Source organism: Hibiscus syriacus, unplaced genomic scaffold (genome assembly GCF_006381635.1).
Source record: "Hibiscus syriacus cultivar Baekdansim isolate YM2019G1 unplaced genomic scaffold, ASM638163v2 tig00112407_pilon, whole genome shotgun sequence".
Lineage (NCBI taxonomy): Eukaryota > Viridiplantae > Streptophyta > Magnoliopsida > Malvales > Malvaceae > Hibiscus > Hibiscus syriacus.
Window position 1 is genome coordinate 70,184 of NW_024063324.1, and position 22,228 is coordinate 92,411.

General features: G+C 35.3%; 2 pseudogenes; both read right to left on the bottom strand.

The window, feature by feature from the left end:
• On the bottom strand, positions 1–1,966 carry LOC120179183 (annotated as a pseudogene).
• A 20-nt stretch (positions 1,967–1,986) lies between these two features.
• Positions 1,987–4,908, bottom strand: LOC120179184 (annotated as a pseudogene).
• Positions 4,909–22,228: the final 17,320 nt, after the last annotated feature.

Sequence of the window (22,228 nt, forward strand, 5' to 3'; positions counted from 1 at the left end):
ATACAAATCTCGTATTCCTGTTTACATGGCAGTCACGAAAGAGAAAACACAACATTGTATTCATTTCTATATTGTTTGCACTATTTGCATTGCATCAAATACATGAATTTGACAAGAACATATATTTCTTCAAATTCTAATTGCCACCCCCATCCTATTCCATTCAAAACGAGTATTGGTTTTCTCAGAAGATTGCAAGCTGCCTTTAGCCAACAATCACAATCTATCTTTTTAATTCTGTATGGGATGATGTCTATATATGAGTTCATAGATAAGAAACCAAAAGGCAAGAAGCATCCATTCTCTATACGATTGCATGTACGTTAACCAGCAGGGCCGGTCATTGGTTCTTACCAGAGTAACTAGATCTTAACTTCATGCTTTGTTTTTTTTTCTTAGTATGCATTTAACTATCATGTCGTATTGGGAAAACCAGCTCAAGTTTCACCTACCCTTTAACGATTCTTCTCCCAAAACTTGAAGTGTTGCAGCAGATGAACCTGTATTTGAAGAAGCACTGGAGACTGAAAGGGTTGGAGCAGGACCAGGGGCTGCCAAGTTGGGGCACACGGGGGAATGTACAGGATAATGTCCCGCAGGGGTTGGGATGCCACTACCATTGGTGAAAGGTTGCTTTGAATTCAAGCTTGGAACATTTTCCTGAGGTGCATGCATGTTGATCTTAATCCTGCATTGCCAAGAATTTTCTTAAGTCATTATTTTGACGTCTATGATGTCTTTGTTACTTGACTATATCCACTACTTGCACTTGCGTGGGACACAATGTCTCCATGCTGAATTAATCACTTCAATCTTCCATTTTCACACAAAAGTATTTAATCTTGAACAAGAATACAAGAGATCATACCCATTGGACACGGAGAAATGGTGAAATTTTACCTGTTGTGGATGTTGACATACTCATCAGTCTATCTAATATCTCCTCCTGTCATAAGCAAGAATCACGAAAGAAATTAGCATATAATTTCACATGAACCATTATAGCAGTTGTTGTTCCTCACTATCAGGCCACAACCAGACCGGGAAGCCTTTTCCCACTAAATGTGGGATTCCACATTCTTTGCATTACCAACACTGTATTCAAAGGTTCAGAGATTTACCTCAAGAAGTTCTTCGATAACATCCTCCATGGTGATAACACCAACTACCTCTTCATGAGATGGGAATTCAGGAATAGGGCCATCTTTAACGTCCAATATGCAGTATGTACAACCTTTGTGCCGCTTCTTAAAGGCAGGAGTAGATGGTGGACTCTTTTTTGTCTGCTGACCTCCATCACTGTTAGTCACAGATGTCTTAAAATCTTGGGAGTCCAAATTAAGCCCCGACTTTTGGTTACTTACACCAATCTTACGGTCATCTGGAAGCAAATAAAGATTGGTTATATTTACCGCAGAAGAACCAGATCAGGCAACCTAATGAAGCTAAGCTCGATCAACCTTACAGAATCAATCATGACAAGCTCTTATCTAGTGAATAATGTGGATAGTAAGTTGGGGGAAAATAGTGAGAACCGACCAGGGCTTGTTTCTTAAAGCCATTTCTAAGAAAGTGTTGTGCATGAAATCAGTGAAACAAAAATAAAAGAGAAGGGAAAAGTAATATGTTTTAGAGAATTATTCTGTTGTATTATGTATATTCCCACCGTTTCTGGATGTCTCGGGTTCGCCTCTGCGCTTCTTACAGTTGTCCTTAAATTCAAGTCTTTCCTTGCTCTTATTGAGATCCTTATATACCACACCAATGTGACTGACCTTTTTGGAATTCATTAAGAATATCGTATAATGGCATGTCCTCTGATACCCTGTAGGGTGAATAGAAAGCATAGAAGAATAGATTGAGCTCCTTTGCAGTAGGGGAAACAAAAGCAATAAACTGACTGAATTTCAAAGTGATTCTGGATACCCCGAAGGGGGATATATCCATTGCTAACTCTCATGTTCTTATACCTTTGCAAACTATTAAGAAACTAAAAGATGTACTATAACAAAAAGGAGGAGATTCTATGCCGTGGAATTTTTCTTATGATTATTTTTCTCAGCGGAACTGGACCATCTGAATCAATTAACAGATTTTTAACCTGCATGTTTAAAGCCAAATCAGTAAGAAGAATCTACAATCAAAGATATGAATACAGAAAAAAGAAATTAAAGTTAAGCCATGTGGAAGAGAGGAGAACAAATATACGTGTAGTTATATTATATAATAAAATAAGGAGAATGACTTTGCTGGGTAAACTCTTCGACAAAAAATTCAGAAAATTAGAGCAGACAAAGAAACAAAATCAATATATGAACTGAAGAAACAGAATCAATATATGCACTGTTTTGTAGATAGAGGAGCAGGCAAACAAATGACAGGGCATTTGAGATGCCTCCAACATGGTTAACATGATAATCATGGCATTAAGCAAAGCTCCAAAGGGGCATCACGATATTCTCTAAATCCAAGGAATTCTTGATAAAATAAACAAGCAATGTAGCTAAATCTCAAAATACCAATGCGTATTTGAATTTCCTTAAAGACGCCGTCATGACCTTTTAGGTCCAGGAACCATTTTCATTATCAGAATATCAGTAGCTCTTAGTTATCTCACTACAACTCACTGCCATTGTTTTACCATATTCATCAACTAATCTCTCAAAGTTTTTTTTAACAAAAAAAATAAATTGAATTAGGACAACGAGAGGTCAGAATCACATTGCAAGACCAAGAAATAAAAATTAATGGATGGCAAATAAATATAAAGTACCCTACAAGAAACTATCATAAAATGATAACTTACACAGAAAAAGAACCTCACCAGAACAAGTCCAATTATATTTGTTGGATTTCCACAATAAACTGGAACCCTGCTATGACCCATCGTCATTGCTTTATTCAATGTTTCCCCTGAAATGCAAAGATTAAGACACAAAAACTTAGAACATAGTAGTAAAATCCTATGGTTGCAATATGCAAGGATCCGCAAACCCACAAATCAAGAGTTGTATCCAGATCAAGGGAAAATGCATTTGAAATCGGCGTCATGGCAACTTTGGCAGTCTTTTCAGTCATTTCAAGTGCCCCAGCAATGATGGTTGTCTCATCATGAGTTAGATCACCACCATTCCCAGCCTAAAAAAAGAATACATGTACTGACAGATAAAGAAAATCTAAGGAATGCATGAAACAATTAAACATAAGCCACAAGGCGGATGTTGCTTGTACAAATTCATACAAAATGAGTACTGGAAATGATTGCTACAAGGTCCTAAACTTCAAAATCCAATACCTCATTGCCATGAAAATCTACAAAAGTCTTTAGCTCTGCTCTTCGTAATAGGGCAGCATGTCCCTTTCCCAACATCCAGTCCAAAACCTGAAAGTACATGGTATTGATTAACAAAATTTAAAACATAATACCTGTTTTCAAGAAAATAATACTCTTGATCTTTAGTTTCAACCATGTCTAATAATTGTAGAAAGGACATGATGGTATGGTACAGCAAATACCAATATTCACAAAAAAGTGATAGAAATTCATATAATGACTATACCTTGCTGATTGGATAAGAAATTGGAAAGAAAAGAAAAAGAAGAACACGGACAAAAGGTGCCATTGCAGCTCCAACTTTCAAGCCATAACGAGTGCAGACAGCTTGTGGCAATATCTGCAGTCAGATGTACAAACACATATTACCAAGAACATTGCAACTTCCTCAAAAAGATGGCTAGTTCAATATGTTAACAACAGACCTCGCCAAAAATGAGGATCAAAGTCACTGATACCAAAATTGCAGCCCATGTAGGCACAAGCTTGTCCAGAAAAATGGGAAGAGCCTACATGGAAAGAAAGAAATTGAGAGAAAAAAACAACAACAACAAAGAGAGGAAATGATAAGAATCATTTATGCAGTAACCTCCATTGCCATAGAGTTTCCAATCAACAGAGTACATAGAAGAAGATGCTGGTTTTTTACCACGGGAAATATCTTTGCTGCCAGAAAAGAAAAGAAAATTCAAAACACGTGTAATGAAAAAGTTCACCTATAAGACGATAAGATCAGCTCAAATGCTTACTGAAACCCTAACTAGGTATCCAATTCTCCATGAAATTAATTATTAATTCATGCTGTTGCAGAAAACAGAATAATCAAAAGCATTTAGAGGAAACAAAAACCAAAACAGAGCCATCAAAAGACTCTGAATTCAGCAACCAACCTCATCCCTTCTACATCCACACCGTGCAGAGTGAAGGTACTCACCGATTCGACTTAGTTCCAAAAGCTAATTGCCCTCTTAATCCTCAATTCATCAAAAATAAAATAAAAACTAGAAACCAACTACCAACACAATGAAAACAAGAAAACTCCAAACTGTTCAGCTAGAAGGAAAAAAGGGGTTTAGGGACAAGGATACCGGCATGGATACGATCTTGAGGACGGCCAGACTTCATGAGGACTTCAAGGTCGACGAGCCAGAGACATGAGACCCAGTGTTAGTCCAGCCATCAATCCAGCAAAACACACCAATCCCACTATTATCAACAGATAAAATGAGAATTCAACCCCACAAGACACGTCTGATGCCATTTTTCCTCCTGGGTTCCTTTTAGCCTTCCTTTATTGTTGTTATTGTTGACTTGGATTCTTATTGGACAGCAAAAAAAGGAATTTTGGGACTTGACTTGTGTTTTCAAGTTTTGGTTTTAAGGAATTTTGATCAGATAGAGAAACAAATTGAGTTTTAAGTAATTGACCCCAATTATCTGCTCAAATTCACTGTTTACTGCTTTGGGGTTCCTGCAAAATGAACTGAAATGGAATTCATATGCAACCAGCACTTTCGTAGATCATGCCTGCAAGCCTGCCCACTTGAATACGTATCTTTGCAACTTCCATTTGCTTAGGGTTCACCCAAGCCGTCTTCCCTTGCTGGCCTCTATTTTAGATTCAAACAAAGTATAAATTATGCATTTAGTACCTAAACTTTTAGTTTTAATTCGTTTTACTATTTAAACTTTTAAATTTTTCGAAAACATATTTAATATTTAGTTTTTTTTGTTAAAAACTTAATGGTTGATTTGCAAGGAATATTTATTTATGGGTAAATTGTATCATTCATCACTCAATTATCTTTCACTCTTATTTTGATCACTAAAATTTAATTATTTTAATTTAATTACTTAACTTTCAAATTACTCCTAATTTAACCACTCTAACTTTCAAATTTATTTTCAATTATATATTAATAAATATTTTCATGTCACAAAAATTATTATAAAATAAATTAGAGTGAATAAAATAGGAGAAATTTGAAAGTTAACTAGTTAAATTGATTTTTTTAAACTTTAGTACCAAAATAGGAGTGAGAAGATAGTTGAGTGATGAATGATGTAATTTACCCATAAACAAATTCTGTGAACAATAAGGTACTAAAATGAAACAAAAACTAAATGTTACGCATATTTTAAAAAAATTAAAAGTTTAGATATTAAATGGACCAAAACTAATAGTGTAGGTACTAAATGCGTAATTTACTCTAAAAAATAGAATCTTTAACATTTCCTTAAGGAATTAATTGCACTATGAATCCCCAAACTATGACCCTCATTATAAATTAATCCTTATACTTTTTGAGCATTCTAATTCTATCACCAAATTATGACTTTCACACAAAATTGATATCAAACTTTTGAAATTTTAAAATTCATCCTCAACTTATGACTCTCATTTTAAGTTGGCTCCTAAATTTTTTGAAAGTTGCAATCTCATCCTAAACTTCTAAATGATTGTAAGGGGTGTTATTAGAACATTAAAAATTTTAGGGACTAATTTAGAACGAGGTCAAAAAATATGAATGAATTAGAAATATTAAAAAAATCAAGAATTTTTTAAAATAAGTCATATTTTAAGAATAAATTATAATATTCAAAAGTTTATAAACCATATAAAATAAAAATCATAATTTTAAGCACCCATACCTTAGGTACAAATTTTTGGTTTGCATCCAATTTGAAGTTATAGTCTCAATATTTTAACTTAATCCCATCCTCTTATTATTACCATTAATATTATACTTTAATTTAAATAAAAATACTTCAAAATATTCTATTAATCAACTGATGTGGAATTTTTAAAGAACTCAAAATTTCTATTTTTATTCAAAAAGTGAAATTGTAATTATTAAAATAATTTTTTCATTAATTTATTAACATTATTTAAACAATTGGATAATATTAGAGCTTAAACAAGACCAAACTAAAAATACATGAATTAAATCTTTTGATTATAAGTGTGAATATAAAAGGGAAAAACTTAATGTTATTTGATTAAAAACTCTTTTTATTAACTTGTATAAGGAAAATTTTATATAAAAAACAACACAAACATTAATGTTGCATGATTTCATTTTAGTAAATGGAAAAAAAAGTATGTATCTAATTTTGCGTGGTACAAAATCTTGAATGTGCTGCCTAATTTCGTTGAAAACAAACCCTTCTAATTGAGCATGGGATAGCTTTTATAAAGTGTTATGGATTTGCTATAATTGTACGAGTGACATTAATATAATTGAACATGTTTTTCTACTCTAATGTCAAATTTGCATAAAGTTGAGGTGGTCCCCCAACAAACTTTGGACTTTGTACCAATTACTTTGCGACTGCTGTTTTCGGGTGTGGGAAAGGATGACCACAACTAACCTCCCCATACTTTTTTCTTTCTCATTTTAATAATATGAATCATTATAAAGTACGATTATAAATAATTTATTTTCAAACAAAAAATATATATAAAACCTAAAAGAATAATGTATTTTTAGTAACATCAAATTTAAAATATAAACCTAATTTTTCTCTTTAAAAATATAATGTATTTTGTCACCATATATAACCCTCATAACATAATGTAATCATTGTTTCGTCGTTTATTATTATTATTATTATTAGAAAACAAGCCCGTAAGTTAAATAAAAATTCGTTTGTACAAGCCTAAGATTTAAATTACAACCCAAATGAAGTAAAGGCCCAAACAACCCAACTAAATTAGGGTTTTGTGAGAAACCCTAGTTGTCAAGCTTGTTGCCGTCTCATCTCAATCGTTGGATCTGCCTAGATCCGATAACCCTGATTTCTTGATGATTAGGGTTTTGACCTAAACTCAGCATCCCCCACGCACCCTAGGCTCCCATACACATCAACCACACCACCGCCTCGTATGATCACCGTGATTCATCAATTCCCGAGGTCTTCTATTGCCGCTGGATTTGTCGCTAGTCGTCACATAGAAGAAAACAAGCCTCGGGGTAAATAATTTTACCTCGTACCTTTGATGAATCCGACCGCTTGTCAGGTGTTCTCACCCTGTCTTCCCCTCCTCGAACAAACCACCAAAGCCGAAAACAACAAATAGACAAAAGGCAAATAAGAAATCTTTCTCCCCTTTTTGCATGCAACATGAAAACAAGAAAAAAAGAGGAAGCTTTGATATAAAATCTGGATCAAATGTAACCAAAAAGAAGGAATTCATGGCATTTTTGACATAAAAAAATGAAAGAGAGAGAATCTTACCCTTGGAAGCCTAAAGTCGTCTTCGTCGGAATAGGGGAGTCTCTACACTAAAGGTATCACCTTGCATGTTTGTAGATCTAGAGCTAGGAGGCTTAATGGGCTCAGTTTAGAACCAAATAGAGGGTGATTTTTGAAACCATTTAGGGCTATGTAGGGTTTCAATTTTCATGGGTTTTCTTTGAGTTTTGAGGCTAGGAGAGTGGAGGTTTTTGAGAGGATAAAAGTAATGTATAGGTGAGGTTTTCTTCGCGATGGCCAAAGTCGGTGGTGGCCACATTTCCTTTTTCTCCTCTCGACGAAGGAAAAAAAGAGAGAGGGTAGAGGGAAATTATTTTTCCCTTTTGGGAAAAGAGAGGAGAGAAAAAACAAATAAAAAACCATACCATTTTTTGCCATGATTTAGGGTTATATAACCACACCAAAATGATACCGTTTTAGGGGCAGAGTTACGTGTTTCAGCACGTGGGTAAACCTTACGTGGGTCCTTCAAGTCTTGTAACTATGCAATTTAGTCACCAAATACAATGTTCTCATCATTTCGTTCGAGCACTAAATTTTATTTCATTTACTTAGCCATTGTGCATGTTTTGTTATGTTTTAACCAAATATTTGAGTTGACCCCTTAAATTTTAGTTTCAGTACACTTTAGTCCTTAATTTTCATGCTTTGAGAAACATAATATATACACTTTAGATCCTTCTAAGTTATTAAATGATCATCCTTGTCACCATTTACATGTTTATTACATAAAATAAAAATGGTTTACTACTAATAGATCCTGTGGTTTTGCCTTAGTTTTGATATAGCCATTTTCATTCTATTTACCTTGTATCAAAGTAAAAGTTAGTATTCATTTGTTTATTTTAGGACATTAATATGATTAACTTGTCAAATATTTTATTAAAAAATGTTAGAATACCTCTCAAATTCAATATTGCTTATTATTAGACTTATTTAATACTTGTATTAATTTTCAAGAACAAATTTCGTAGAATGGGCATGAAAAGTACGATCTATCGAGATAGTACGATTCAATATTGTTGAAGAATCGGGAAAAGTAAACGAAAGAACACAAGAATTTTAACGAGGTTCGGTAATGTGCTTACGTCCTCGGTGCCTAGGCGGCGCTAGAAATTTTATTCAATGTCTCATAGGTTTAGGTTACATCTCTATGTATAATAAATAACTCTGGTACATAATTATAAAATTAACCCTGTCCTCTTTAGCGGTATATTTATGAGCCATACCTTACAAATCTCCACCTTGGCGAATATCCTACCCTTTAGGAAACATTCAATGTGGGTTGGGTTACCTTACTTCTTTAACAACTCGAAACATTCAACAAGTCCAAGCAATGCTTGAACTTGTCTGTCGTAATTGGCTTGGTGAACATATCAACGCATTCTTATCAGTATGTACCTTCTGAAACAAAACCTCTCCAGATGCAACCAACTCTCTGATCTTGTGAAAACATACATCAATGTGCTTAGTTCTAGCATGATATACCTGATTCTTAGCCAAGTGAATATCTCTTTGATTGTCGCAAAGCAACTGAACTCCACCTTGCTGAACACCCAACTCCTTCACTAAACCGGTGAGCCATAAAGCTTCTTTTGCAGCTTCAGCCGCTGCCTTGTATTCAGCTTCAATTGTAGATAGTGCCACAACAGATTGAACAATAGACTTCCAACAAATAGGTCCTCCACCAAGAGTAAAAACATACCCTGTCGTAGATCTTCTATTATCCAAGTCACCTGCATAGTCTGAATCCACATATCCTACAACCAAAGGATTATCCCGCTGACTACCAAAAACAATACTATGTCCCATAGTACCCTTTAAGTATCTAAAGATCCACTTGACTGCTTCCCAATGTTGCTTACCAGGTTTAGACATGTACTTACAAACTAGACTAACAACATGAGCTAAATCAAGACGAGTACATACCATAGCATACATCAAGCAACCAACAGCATTAGAATACGGAACCTTTGCCATATCTTCAGCTTCCTTATCTGTCTTCGGGCACTGTTATGATGAGAACTTAAAGTGATTCGCCAATGGAGTGCTAACTGGTTTTGCGCTGCTCATCGCAAACCTTTCTAGCATTTTCTCAACATAATCCCGTTGAGATAGCCACATTTTCCTTGAGTCTCTTTCCCTGCAAATTTCCATCCCAAGAATTTTCTTTGCAGCACCTAAATCTTTCATGTCAAATTCCTGACTCAATAAGGTTTTCAAACCGATAACATTATCCATGTTCTTCGCAGCAATCAACATATCATCAACATACAGTAACAGATAAATAAAAGAACCATCATCAAGGCTCTTAACATAGACACAACAATTATACTCACATCCGTTGTAGCCAATTGTGATCATATAGGAGTCAAATCGTTTATACCACTGTCTCGGAGACTGTTTCAACCCGTACAAAGATTTCTTCAATCTGCAAACTAAATGCTCGTTTCCAGGTTGAGTGAAACCTTCAGGCTACCGCTTGTAGATATGCTCCTCTAAATCACCATGCAAAAAAGCAGTTTTAACATCCATCTTCTCTAAATACAAATCCCAACTAGCCACCAATGCAAGTACTGCTCGGATTGAAGTGTGCCTGACCATAGGAGAAAAAATTTCATCATAATCAACTCCTTTCTGCTGTGAAAAACCCTTTGCTACCAAGCGAGCCTTGAACTTCTCCCCCTCTTTTTCTGTTACTGCTGGTTTCTTCTTATACACGGATTTACAACCAATCGGCTTCTTACCCTCAGGAAGGGGAACTAACTCCCATGTACGATTGTGATTCAAAGACTCCATCTCCTCAACCATGGCATCCATCCACTTGTCGTTTTCCTGACTAGTAATTGCATCATGAAAAGTAACCGGATCATCACTGCTAACAGTAAGTGCAAAAGAGACCAAGTCTTCAAAACCCAATCTGTTCAGAGGCTTTATATTCGTCCGTCTCACCCTGTCTCTGGCGAGACTATAATCCTACAAATCATCCGTAGTGGAACCACCAGAAGTCGGTTGAGAAGTTTATGTTTTCTCAACTTGAAACTGCTCGAAATCCATCACTGTTGTGCCTGTCTTCTGCTGCAACATGGACTGTTCATCAAAAACACATCTCTACTGATCATAATTTTCTTCGCAACTGGATCCCAGAACTTGAATCCTTTGACACCTTTCTTGTAACCCAGAAAAATACAGTCCTTCGATTTTGCACCAAGTTTGGATCTCTCATCAGCAGGTACATGCACATAAGCAGGATAACCAAAAATCCGTAAGTGATCAAAACTAACTTCATGACCAGTCCATACCTCTTCTGCAACTTTCCCAGCCAATGATGCCCTTAGCGATCTATTGATAAGATAACATGCCATGTTAACAGCCTCAGCCCAGAAGTGTTTGGGAAGCTCCGCATTCAATCGCAAATATCTGGCTCTTTCATTCAGCGACCTGTTCATCCGTTCCACAACACCATTCTGTTGTGTCTTGCGCACTGTAAAATGCCTCTTAATCTCGTGCTCCTTACAAAAGTTTAGAAACTGTGTATCTGTGTACTCCGTACATTGTCAGACCGCAAACACTTGATTTTTGGTCATGTTTGGTTTTCTACCTCAGCTTTCCATAGCTTGAACTTCTCAAAAACGTCGGACTTGTGTTTCAAAAAATACACCCAAACTTTCCGTGAAAAAATCGTCAATGAAAGTAACATAATACCTAGATCCACCCAAAGACGATGTCGTGGAAGGCCCCCATACATCAGAATGCACATAATCAAGAATCCCTTCAGTTGTATGCTTCGCAGTCTTGAAACGAACTTTAGTTTGTTTACCAAGAACACAATACTTGCAAAAATCGAACTTACAACTTTTAACACCATGCAAAAGATTTCTTTTATGTAATTCAGCCATACCACGTTCACTAAGATGAGCAAGACACATATGCCACAGTTTGGTTGTATCATCACAGGACTCAACAGAATGAACTCCACCTACAACAGTACTCCCTAACAATCTGTAAATATTCCCTGCAGTCATCTTGCCTTTCATCACAGTCAAAACACCTTTAACAATCCGAATGGTTTCCCTATCATCATCAGCCTCAGGGATAAAACCATTCTTGTGCAAAGTGCCCAAAGAAATCAAATTCTTCTTAAAATCTGGGATATGCCGAACACCACTCAACGTCCGAACAGAGCCATCATACATCTTAATTCTGACCTCACCAATACCAACAATATTGCAACATCGATCATCACCCAAATAAACAAAACCATAATTAACCGACCTGTATGTCAAAACCATTCCCTATTTGGCGTGATGTGATAAGAACATCCTGAATCAAGAATCCAAACATCCGTCAATTGAGTCGTTGAAATAGAAAGCATATCACCCATACTGCAATCAGAATTGTCATCCTCGACCACATTTACAGACTTGGATGAATCATCACGCTTCTCACCAGTCTTCTTTTTCAACTTCGTACAGTCTCGCTTCATATGTCCTGCCTCATTGTACTTGTAACAGTGAATTGTCTTCTTATCCCTAGATTTGGATCTGAAATTCCGCTTGCCAGACCATGCCTTCTCTGTCTTCGTTTACGGTCTCGATTACCCTTGACATATAAGCTATCGGCTTGAGAGCTTTCCCCTGCATTCTACTTCCGCTGGTTGTGAGCCAACAAGGATGTAGTAATCTCCTTAACGTTGATAGTCTCTTTCCCATATGTAAGAGTAGTCACCATGTGTTCGTAAGAGGGAGGCAACAAACATAACAGAATAATCGCTCTGTCTTCAGCCTCAATTTTAACATCAAGCCGAGCCAAATCAGAAACGATTTGATTGAAGACATTCACGTGTTGTGCCAAATCATGATCGTCCTGCATCTTCAACCCATATAGCTGCTGCTTTAGATACATTTTTGTCGTTAAGGAATTGGACATAAACTTACTTTCCAACTTCCTCTAAATTTCGTCTGGAGATGATAGATGCATGACGTGATACATGACCTCATCCGCCAAGCATAATTGTATGGCTCCTGTCGCTCGCTGCTGCAATTCTTCCCAATCTTCCTCCTCCATCGACGCTGGCTTTGTAGGTCGCAAAGCCTTCAGGATCCCCTGCTGCGCCAACAGATCCTTCACCTATGTTTGCCATAATCCGAAGTTACCCTTACCATCGAATTTCGCAACTTCAAATTTTGCTCCTGACATCTGATACCAATTGTTGAAGAATCGGGAAAAGTAAACGAAAGAACACAAGAATTTTAATGAGGTTCGACACTATGCTTACATCCTCGGTGCCTAGGCGGCGCTAGAAATTTTATTCAATGTCTCATAGGTTTAGGATACATCTCTATTTATAATAGAAAACCCTTCGCTCACTCCGCTTCATCCCCTGTCATCTTTACCGGTATATTTATGAGCCATACCTTACAAATATGACGTTAAAATGAAAATGAACTTGAAAATAATCGAGTATGTCTTAATAAAAAAATAAATGGTAATTACCTTTTAATAATGACCTTGTATCTGCTCATTTTTATATGTTACTTTAATTTTTAAATTTCTATTTTATTCATGCTTAATATGAGATCCTAAATAAGTAATGGGGAATATTCTCATATAGAAATGAGGTAGATGGGAAAGCCTTTCCATTGGAGGATGTGCAAATCCCGTGATCTCTTTTCAAAATAGGGAATATTTCTTTGGGTTCAAAACAAATTAATTAATGAGAAATAAAATAAGTTGTGAAATAATGTTTGATTTTAGTATTTTTAATTCCACCACCATGATGATGTATAAGCGATTAGGTGCCAATTTTGGGTACTGTGGGAGTGCTTACCCTTTCCCTCATGTAATCAACTTTTGATCCCTTAAAAATGAATTTATGGTAAACACAGATCAATTTTGTTTTAAAAATGATTTTTAAATTTATTTAAATTAATTTTATGACGCTTTAGGTACTCAATCTATCTAACCCAAAAGTCGATGGCGACTCCAATTTTAAAATTTATTTATTTTTCTAAATATAGAAGTTTTTAGATTTTAAAAATAAAAATCATTTTTATTTCAAAAAATAAACCTTACGACAGTTTGGCGACTCTACTGGGGACTATGAAAGTGAAGTCGATAATCGCTTATACCTCATTATGTTAGTGGATATTAGAAAGTTTAAATCAAGAATTATCTTTCAATTTATTTTATTAAATGTTGATTAATTCTTTTCGAACTATTTATTGATAGTTGTACTAATTTTTTGAGTTTCTTTGATTTTAGATTTATTTTATTTTTTGAATTTCTTTTCAAACAAAGGTGCCTCTTTGTTTGATTAGACGTGTTGTTTGGTCAAAGATTGTATGCTCCTCCTCACACACCTCACCCACATTGCATGACATAAGCTCTATACCCGAGCTCTGTCTCGATTAAGTAAGGGTGAATGCTATACTTTCGTGGTGAATTTATTCCCCCTATAACTACTAGCCTCTGATATACACGTCTTGTGCCTCGTGGGAATTTAATTCCTCGTATGGGTACAGGGAGGTGGATCTTCTCGAATTGAACTCGTTCTATTTGAAGCCTGTAAGGTTTGGCAACCCAAGGGAGCACCAACATCAAGGACACTTTGAGTACCCTTTCCCATAGAGCTGAAACCATACATATAGTGAACCGTAGACCGTTCACCCTAGGTAGAGTCATGTTGAACCTTTATCCGTCAATAGTTACCGAAATATGTATACACGAATGAGGAGCGTACTCTAAATTTTGTTCTATTTAATTTAAAGTTATATGATAAATTTATTTTTTTCGAATAAAAGCATGAGAACTGGAAAATTATGCGGTTAGGTTTTGCTTTCCCGAATAAATGCATGGGGGGTAGAAAGCATGTTTGGGTAGGATCTATTTTTAATATATCATGTTTTGGGTAGATTGTATGAGGGTAGAACTGATTAAATTATTTTTATGTCCTAATTGATTCTGTATATTGACCGATGTATTTGTTTGGTTTTGCTTTGTTTCATTTTTTAAATGTTCATAGCATTTTGAAAGGTGATTGATCCCGAGTGTACGTATGTGTTAAAAGACTTTTTAAGATGGAGAAAAGTTTCATAAATAAAGAAATGAACCCCGCATATGTACGTGATTAGTATGAGGTAAAGGAATAATAATTTGGGGGCAGTCTACCAGTGCAGTATATGTCAGAACTATCTAGTTTTGTACCTGCCACTTTCAAGATGAATGATATCCGAGGTCTGAAAAGAATTTGGGAATGCTAGAGAAAGAGTGAGAAACAAACATTCTGTCAAGATTATGGGGACATCCTTATTTTTATGTACCTCATCCTCATCCAAAGTTTGATACAGTTCTGGAATTTGGCTTACAATTGTTTCATTTTGAATCATGAGGACATGACCCCAACGTTGGAGGAGTACCACTTCCTGTTAAGTCTGTAAAAAATTGAAGTAGACAAGGTTTATACCAAATCTATGAAAGGATTGACCCTCAAAGTTAAGCTCACTAAGATTTCATGTAGAAGTGAGCAATGTGTGACCAGTCATATGCAAAAGAAAAGAGAAAGTAAAGAGTATCATGGTGTTATCTATAAAATATAGCTAAGAACCACATCGATGAGAAGATAAGGAGGGATGTTTTTGCTCTATGGATCTACATCTTAGTGATTTTCCCTAAATGCATTGGTCATGTTGAGCTAGTTATGGTTGATTTGTTTAAGAAATTAGAATCAGAACTGAACCCCATGCATATAATATTGGCTAATATATTTAGATCCTTGAATGTTTGTCGAAGGATTGTGGGTGGTTGCTTTCTAGGATGCATGCAGTTAATTACCATGTGGATTCACAATTACTTTTAGAAGGAAGGTAAAGTTAATTTTGATCGCTTCTTGAAGGACTACTCACCTATCGTTAAATATCTCATAAAAAAGGGCCTATAGCCTCACAAACAGATTAGTGGGTTAGCTATTTAAGGAACATTCGAGACCAAGACATCACATGGCGAACCCCATGGTTGTTGCATACTCAAATCTTGTATAAATATGGTGAAGATGTTTGGTCACACTTATTGGGCCATAGGGAGCAGTAGGATTTACTCCCATGTTGGTATTAAGACAATATGGAGCGCGATAGTTTGTTCCAACAACCTTTGGACTTACTAGTGATGAGTTCGACTACAAGTTAGTTAATTATAAGAAAATAGTATAGGAGGCTACAGTGTCATGGGAAACGACGTATCGAATGAAGGTGAGGGGTTGATGTCTTGTTAAACCCAAACTATGTAGTTTGGAGGGTCACAATAGTAAAAGACATGATCCCCTTATATGGTAGAGAATGATCGATCTCTATTGGAGAACATCTCAGGGTGGTCCCGTTGAATCTTGAGATTCAACTAAGAAAATTTGAAGCTGAGAAAACCAATGATGCCAAGACAGTAAGAGAACTAGGTGAAGAAAACTTCATGATCTCTCTCGAGATCAAATTCCATGTTAGACAGTTCCAGATGATGTAGAGAGGAAGAATGAAGTTGAACACAAACTGGTAAAGAGAAAGAAAGATTACCAGGACTTGTCTCATAGAAGAAGGCTAGTCGGATCAAGCAAGACGCCTAAACAATAGGCTATGGAAGTGGCAGAAGGAAAACATCAAATCAAGAACCTATAATGTGAGAATAAGTATCAATTCAAGATGTTAGAGGCTATGAGGAAGAAGATAGAGGGTCTCAATGCCGACAAGAGAGTCTTGATCAATAAAAGAAAGCTTAAGAGTCATGAAGTTAAGGAATTGAATAAAAAAATAGAATTGAAGAAAGAAAGAGAAGATAACTTGAGAGAGCTGAAAATGGAGAAAAGTTGAGTTCAAGAGTTAAAAAAATGAAATGAGCACTATAATTTAGGACTTCAAAACCCGAGAGTGAAGGATCCAAGAGTTGGAATAAGAGATAGAGTAAAAAAAGGATGAGATCTGGGCTGAGAGGCAAGGTTGGAACCTTGTTCTTGATATAAAGCGAGATAAAATCGAATCCTAGATGCAGAGGTACTCCATAAAGAACCGAAAATTTAAGAACTTAACAAAGATATGTGATAGATGCAACTAAGGCATGAGGGAGTTGAACCTTACTCGAGCTGAAATCAGGAATTAAGAGATTGTGTCTAGTAACTCGAGGAGACTCTTCGCTAAGAGCAAGTCCCTCCAACCTCAATAAATTTGAGGCTTTTCCGTGAAGAGAATAGATCCATTTGCGAACAAGTCAGGAGGCTGGAATATGAGTACTAACAATGTTGAGTTCGAGTCACATACTTGAGAAAGAAATCAATAGTATCAATGCTAGATGAAATGATACATTAGAGTACTACCAAGCAATAGTGCCAGAGTGAAAGCGGATGATGGGCGAGGGGATAACACAGATGAGAGACATAGCTTGTTATATGAGGGAGCTGACCAATAGGGCATAATTTATTTTAGATCTTACTAGTCCAATGTCTGATTATGGGAAAAGGGTCACTTGACTTATGAATGAAATTATAGAACTAAGCCTGAGGGTCATGCCTTATATGTGAACAAACTTCTTTGTAATGGTTGAGACATTTTGTCCAATGAAAGTATATTTGTCATGTTCACTATTGGGGATCAATGCCTTTTACATCATTCATTTAATAGGAAAATTCAACAATTTTGCATACATACATTCATTTTGTATTTCAGTTGCTTACATTTTAACCAGATATTAACAATCTTTCATTTAAAAAGAAACATTGAATAATAAAATAAGATATGATCATTTGTAGTGTTCTTGGCCTCCGCCACCAGCAAGGACAAACCACACCCATACGACACCAGAAAAATAACCAAGAAGATGGAAGAAAGATTAACCTATATAGAGCAAGAACAAAAGGACATGCAAGAGGAAATAAGAGGCAGATTGAATAAGATTGTAGCTAATATTGCAAGTTTTCAACTCGATATGATAAAGAAAACATAAGACATATTCAAAAAACATGATACTGCTGCAGATCATCCATATCTTCTAATCAAGACCCCTCTCAGCATCCATATTTTGTACCAGAGCCATCACACCCTCATGGTTTTGCGCCAGATTCTCAGCGACCACCAAGTTTCACACCAGATCTTCCTCATCCCCTGGGCTTCACTCCCGTTCATGTTACTGCTCGTCCTGCAGCCTCGCATAAAACTCATCCTTGTGTGTACTTCGCTAATTAATAACATCATATGAGACCCTCTACCTAGTGAACAATCCAACTGCACCAAGAGCAAGGCCAAGAGAACATGATGTTGAAGATCTATCCTTAGATCTAAATGAATTAGCCAAAAGGAGAAGGAAAATAGAAAAATCACCATACAACTCAAAAATCTGGAAGAAAGGGTGAAGTTAGTTGAGGTGATTGAGCCATTCTATGGATCAACACTAGAGAACTGAGTCTAGTCCCTGACCTCATCCTCTCACCAAATTTTAAGGTGCCATACTTTAAGGAGTACGATGACACCATTTTTCCCTCTTTGCATATCACAATGTTCTGCAGAAGAATGTCTGGTTATATGGAGAATGAGAAATTGTCATCTTTGTGAACACCCTAAGGGCTCTATACCTAGGACATTTGCTTGGAAACACTACCAAGAACTTTGTAGACTTAGTTATTTCTGGTGAACTGATCGAGAATGCCATCAAAAGTGGCAGGATCGAAGAAGAGATGAAACTAGCTCGAAGAGACCTATGAATAAGATGAAAAGGAATGAGGTGAACAATACAAACTGTAGCATCGTCAATACCGATTTAGTGACTAAATTGTAAAATTTTAGAATTTGGTAATTAAAGTAGAATAATTGAACAGTTCAAGGACTTATATGGGAAATTTTGTATATGATTAAATATCAAAGAAAAAGAAGTGAAGGATAAAATGGTCATTTGCAAGGAATAATTAAAATGTTATGGTTATATATTAACCCACGTTGATGAAAGAAAGCAAAAATACAAGCTTCTAGAGTTCTCTTATTCTCTTTTCTTCTTCATGCGCGAGAGCTTAAGACAAAGGTGAGTTTTCTTGTTAGTTAATTTATTGTTGAATTTAAGGTTTGTTTATGATCATTAGATGATAATTAAGCTTAAGGAAAGCTTATATAAGCTTAAATCATCAAGAAGAAAGAATTAGAAAGAAAATTCTATTAAGGATTTAGAAATAAACTTTTGATATAAAGAGGTTTTTGAAGTTCTAGTGATGGATTTGACTTGTTAAAGGTATAATTAAGAAGATAGAAGTAATAGAATTGGAATTAGAACACATTCAAAATTTGGTATTATTCTTGAATTACATATGAAAGATAGGATATTGAGGTTAAAGAGGTGATTATTGAGTAGAAATGAGTTTAAGTATGAGTAGGTAAGTTAAGGATAGGTGAAGGAATGAAATATGAAGTGTTGAGCTGAAAAAGAAGTATTTTCGTGCTTAAAATGTGAATTCTAGGCTGGGGTGTATCGGTACACATTCAACAGGTACCGATACACCAAGGGTAAAATGCTGGAAGATATTCAAAGGGCACCGATACATAGACAGTGTATTGATACCCCCTTGAAACGAAAACTTTCGAACATAATTTGTGTACCGATACATAGGTAGTGTATCGATACACACGTTAAGGATGTACCGATACACTATAGAGTGTATCGATACCTACCCTAAATAAGAAATGAAATTAGCCTTTCCTTTAGTCTAAGAAATGAAGGATTAGAGTATGCCAAGTGGAATACTAATATGTATCAATACATGATTGTGTAGACATCGATCGAAAGCAAAGTTCATATAGGACGATAGAGTAAGATTCGCAAGAAAGAACAAGAGCTTAATTGTGTTCATTAGGCCCAGGTGAGTACATGATATTAAGTCTATGTTATGTTAGGGAATTAAGACTTGCGATGAGTCTAATTCCAACAATAATTACATGAGTAAAAAGATATAATCATGGTGTGATATGATGTTTATGAATAGGTGAGTATACATATATATATATATATATATATATATATATATATATATATATATATATATACCTAGAAGTTAAATGCATCTTTATATATATGATTCATGTGAATGTGTGTTGTGTGATAAATTAGGTAACTATGAGCCATGTGATAATAAGTTGTATGACTCTATGATCATGAGAGATAAGACATATAACATGAGTATGTGAATATATGTAAGGGTGAATATGCTTTGTATGTATAACATGTATGATTTATATGAATATAAAAGGATAAACATAAGATAAATGAAAAGATATGAACTATATGTGATACATGATATATGTGTTAGGTGATATATGTAACCACATGATAATATGATATAATTTATGAGATACTAAACTAATGAAATATGTGAAAATGAGGTATGAGATATGTGATGAGTATCTATATGTTCATGAGAAGATATGAGAACAAGATATAAGCAATGTGACATGTGATATGAGATATGTGATAAGAATATATGAGACTTCAAGTGAGTATTACACGATATATGTGATAAGAAGCCATGAGCTTATATGTGTATATGATATGAATATGTGAAAGTGTGATAACATAATAATAATGCCCATGTTATGTATTATGAGAGCTAGGGGTATAGTTGACATGCCAAGAGTCAAGAGTTACCTATGTCCTTCGGGACATATGGACATGATTATTTATGTCTTTCGGGACATATGGATAGTTTACCTATGTCTTTTGAGACATATGGATAGTGGTCATTTGGGACATAGTGGTCCTTCTAGACATTTCTACACGATCCTTCAGGACAAATTCATATGCCCCTAGTTGGACCTTATACGAGCTGTGGTGACGGCATAGTGCATAACCTCTATGTACTCACATACTTAAGTTCTCATATATATACATGGGCTAAACAAAGTGATAACATAAGGAAATCTTGTATGACATTATATGTGTTATGTGTGAAAGATATATTAGGAAATAATTACAAAGGTTAAGATTAAATTATATGTTCTAAATGGATTAATGCTAGAGATAATGCGATTAGAATATGATGTTACGTGTGCATGTATTATACTTTGATATGAATTGTGAAATGTTCATGCATTATTGAGTATATAGAAATGATAAGTTTAAGATCATAAGATAATAAAAATGAGGATAACAATATAAGTACATAGGTGTATTTGTTATGTGAGATGATATATGTGTTTTTATATGATATGAGATTGGTAATGATTTATGCATTGGTGTGATTTAGAGTTTACATTATATGTTTATGTCAAATATACGCTGATATGGTATAAAGGAATTAATGATGATAAAAAAAGTAATGACAAGCATGTTAATGATATGATTAAGTATGTATATACATATGATGTTATGTTACATGATATGGGCATGCTTTTAATAATTAGTTATAGTTTACATTATATATTTACATGTCTCACTAAGTCAATGACTTAACGTGCGAGTGTTTCACACGTAGGTTTGGAAAACAAGAAGAGAAGTAAGAAGGAGCAAGACATGTCTGCATCTCCCTTACGAAGATCATATCAGAAACATATTGAATATAGGTATTTTATTTGATAGACTTTAGTTGGCATGTAATTACAAGATTTGAATTGAATATGCTCTGATCGGTTTTGTAAAACAATTTGATGGTATTTATTAATATAAAGTACTTTTTTCTTCAATGATGAATTTACGATTTTTTTGGATTTGTAAAGAATAGAGTTTTTGAAAGTTAATGTGACACTCAGACTCGGATCCAGGTCGGATACGGGTTGGGTGTTACACAAACACCTACAATAAGAACATTATAATTACATAGCCTATACTGGAGATGATAAAGACCAAATCCAACAAGAATGAGTCTAAAGGACCAGGAAAGAAACATAAAGGGTGATTTTCACACCCGAGTCAGTGTCATACTCCAAGATATACTCCTTCTTACTAAAGGCAGATGTGGTGCAACCATATAAGTTAACTCATCTCTAACATCTATATATCCGTTGGTATGATGCCAATGCTCACTACGACTACCATGCTAGGATTTCAGGGCATTCTATTGGAAATTGCATAACCTTCAAGAAGGTGGTACAAAATTTGATCAACACAAGGGATTTTGAATTCAAGTCACCCGCTAGCCACCCATTGCCAAACCATGGAGGTCAACGGGTAAATATGGTCTATGAAGAAGAAGAGAGGAGAACGAAGAAAGAAGTTTCAGAAATTAAGTCCCAGCTTAGATGGGTTTACAGACAGTTAAATAGGACTAGTCTAATTAAAGGCAACCACAAACCCAAGTTTATTGGTTATAGACGTACTGTGAATATCATCAAGAGAAAGGCCATGACATCAATTATGCCATTAGTTTAGGGGATTGCTTCAAACAATGATGAAAAATAGAGAGGTAGAATTATTTGACCGAAGTAAAGATAAAAAGGTAATAGATTTGTACACATCAAAGAGCTCCAATGCGACACATGGATCAAAGAATCCCGAGATTATCACTATCAAACCTAAAGCATGGAGCTTGCCATCAATAACTTCGAAGGTTGTGATCACAACCTCATCACCATTTCCGTTCAAGATACTCGATAAGTTCCTTGGAATTATATTTCAAGTGTGTCCATA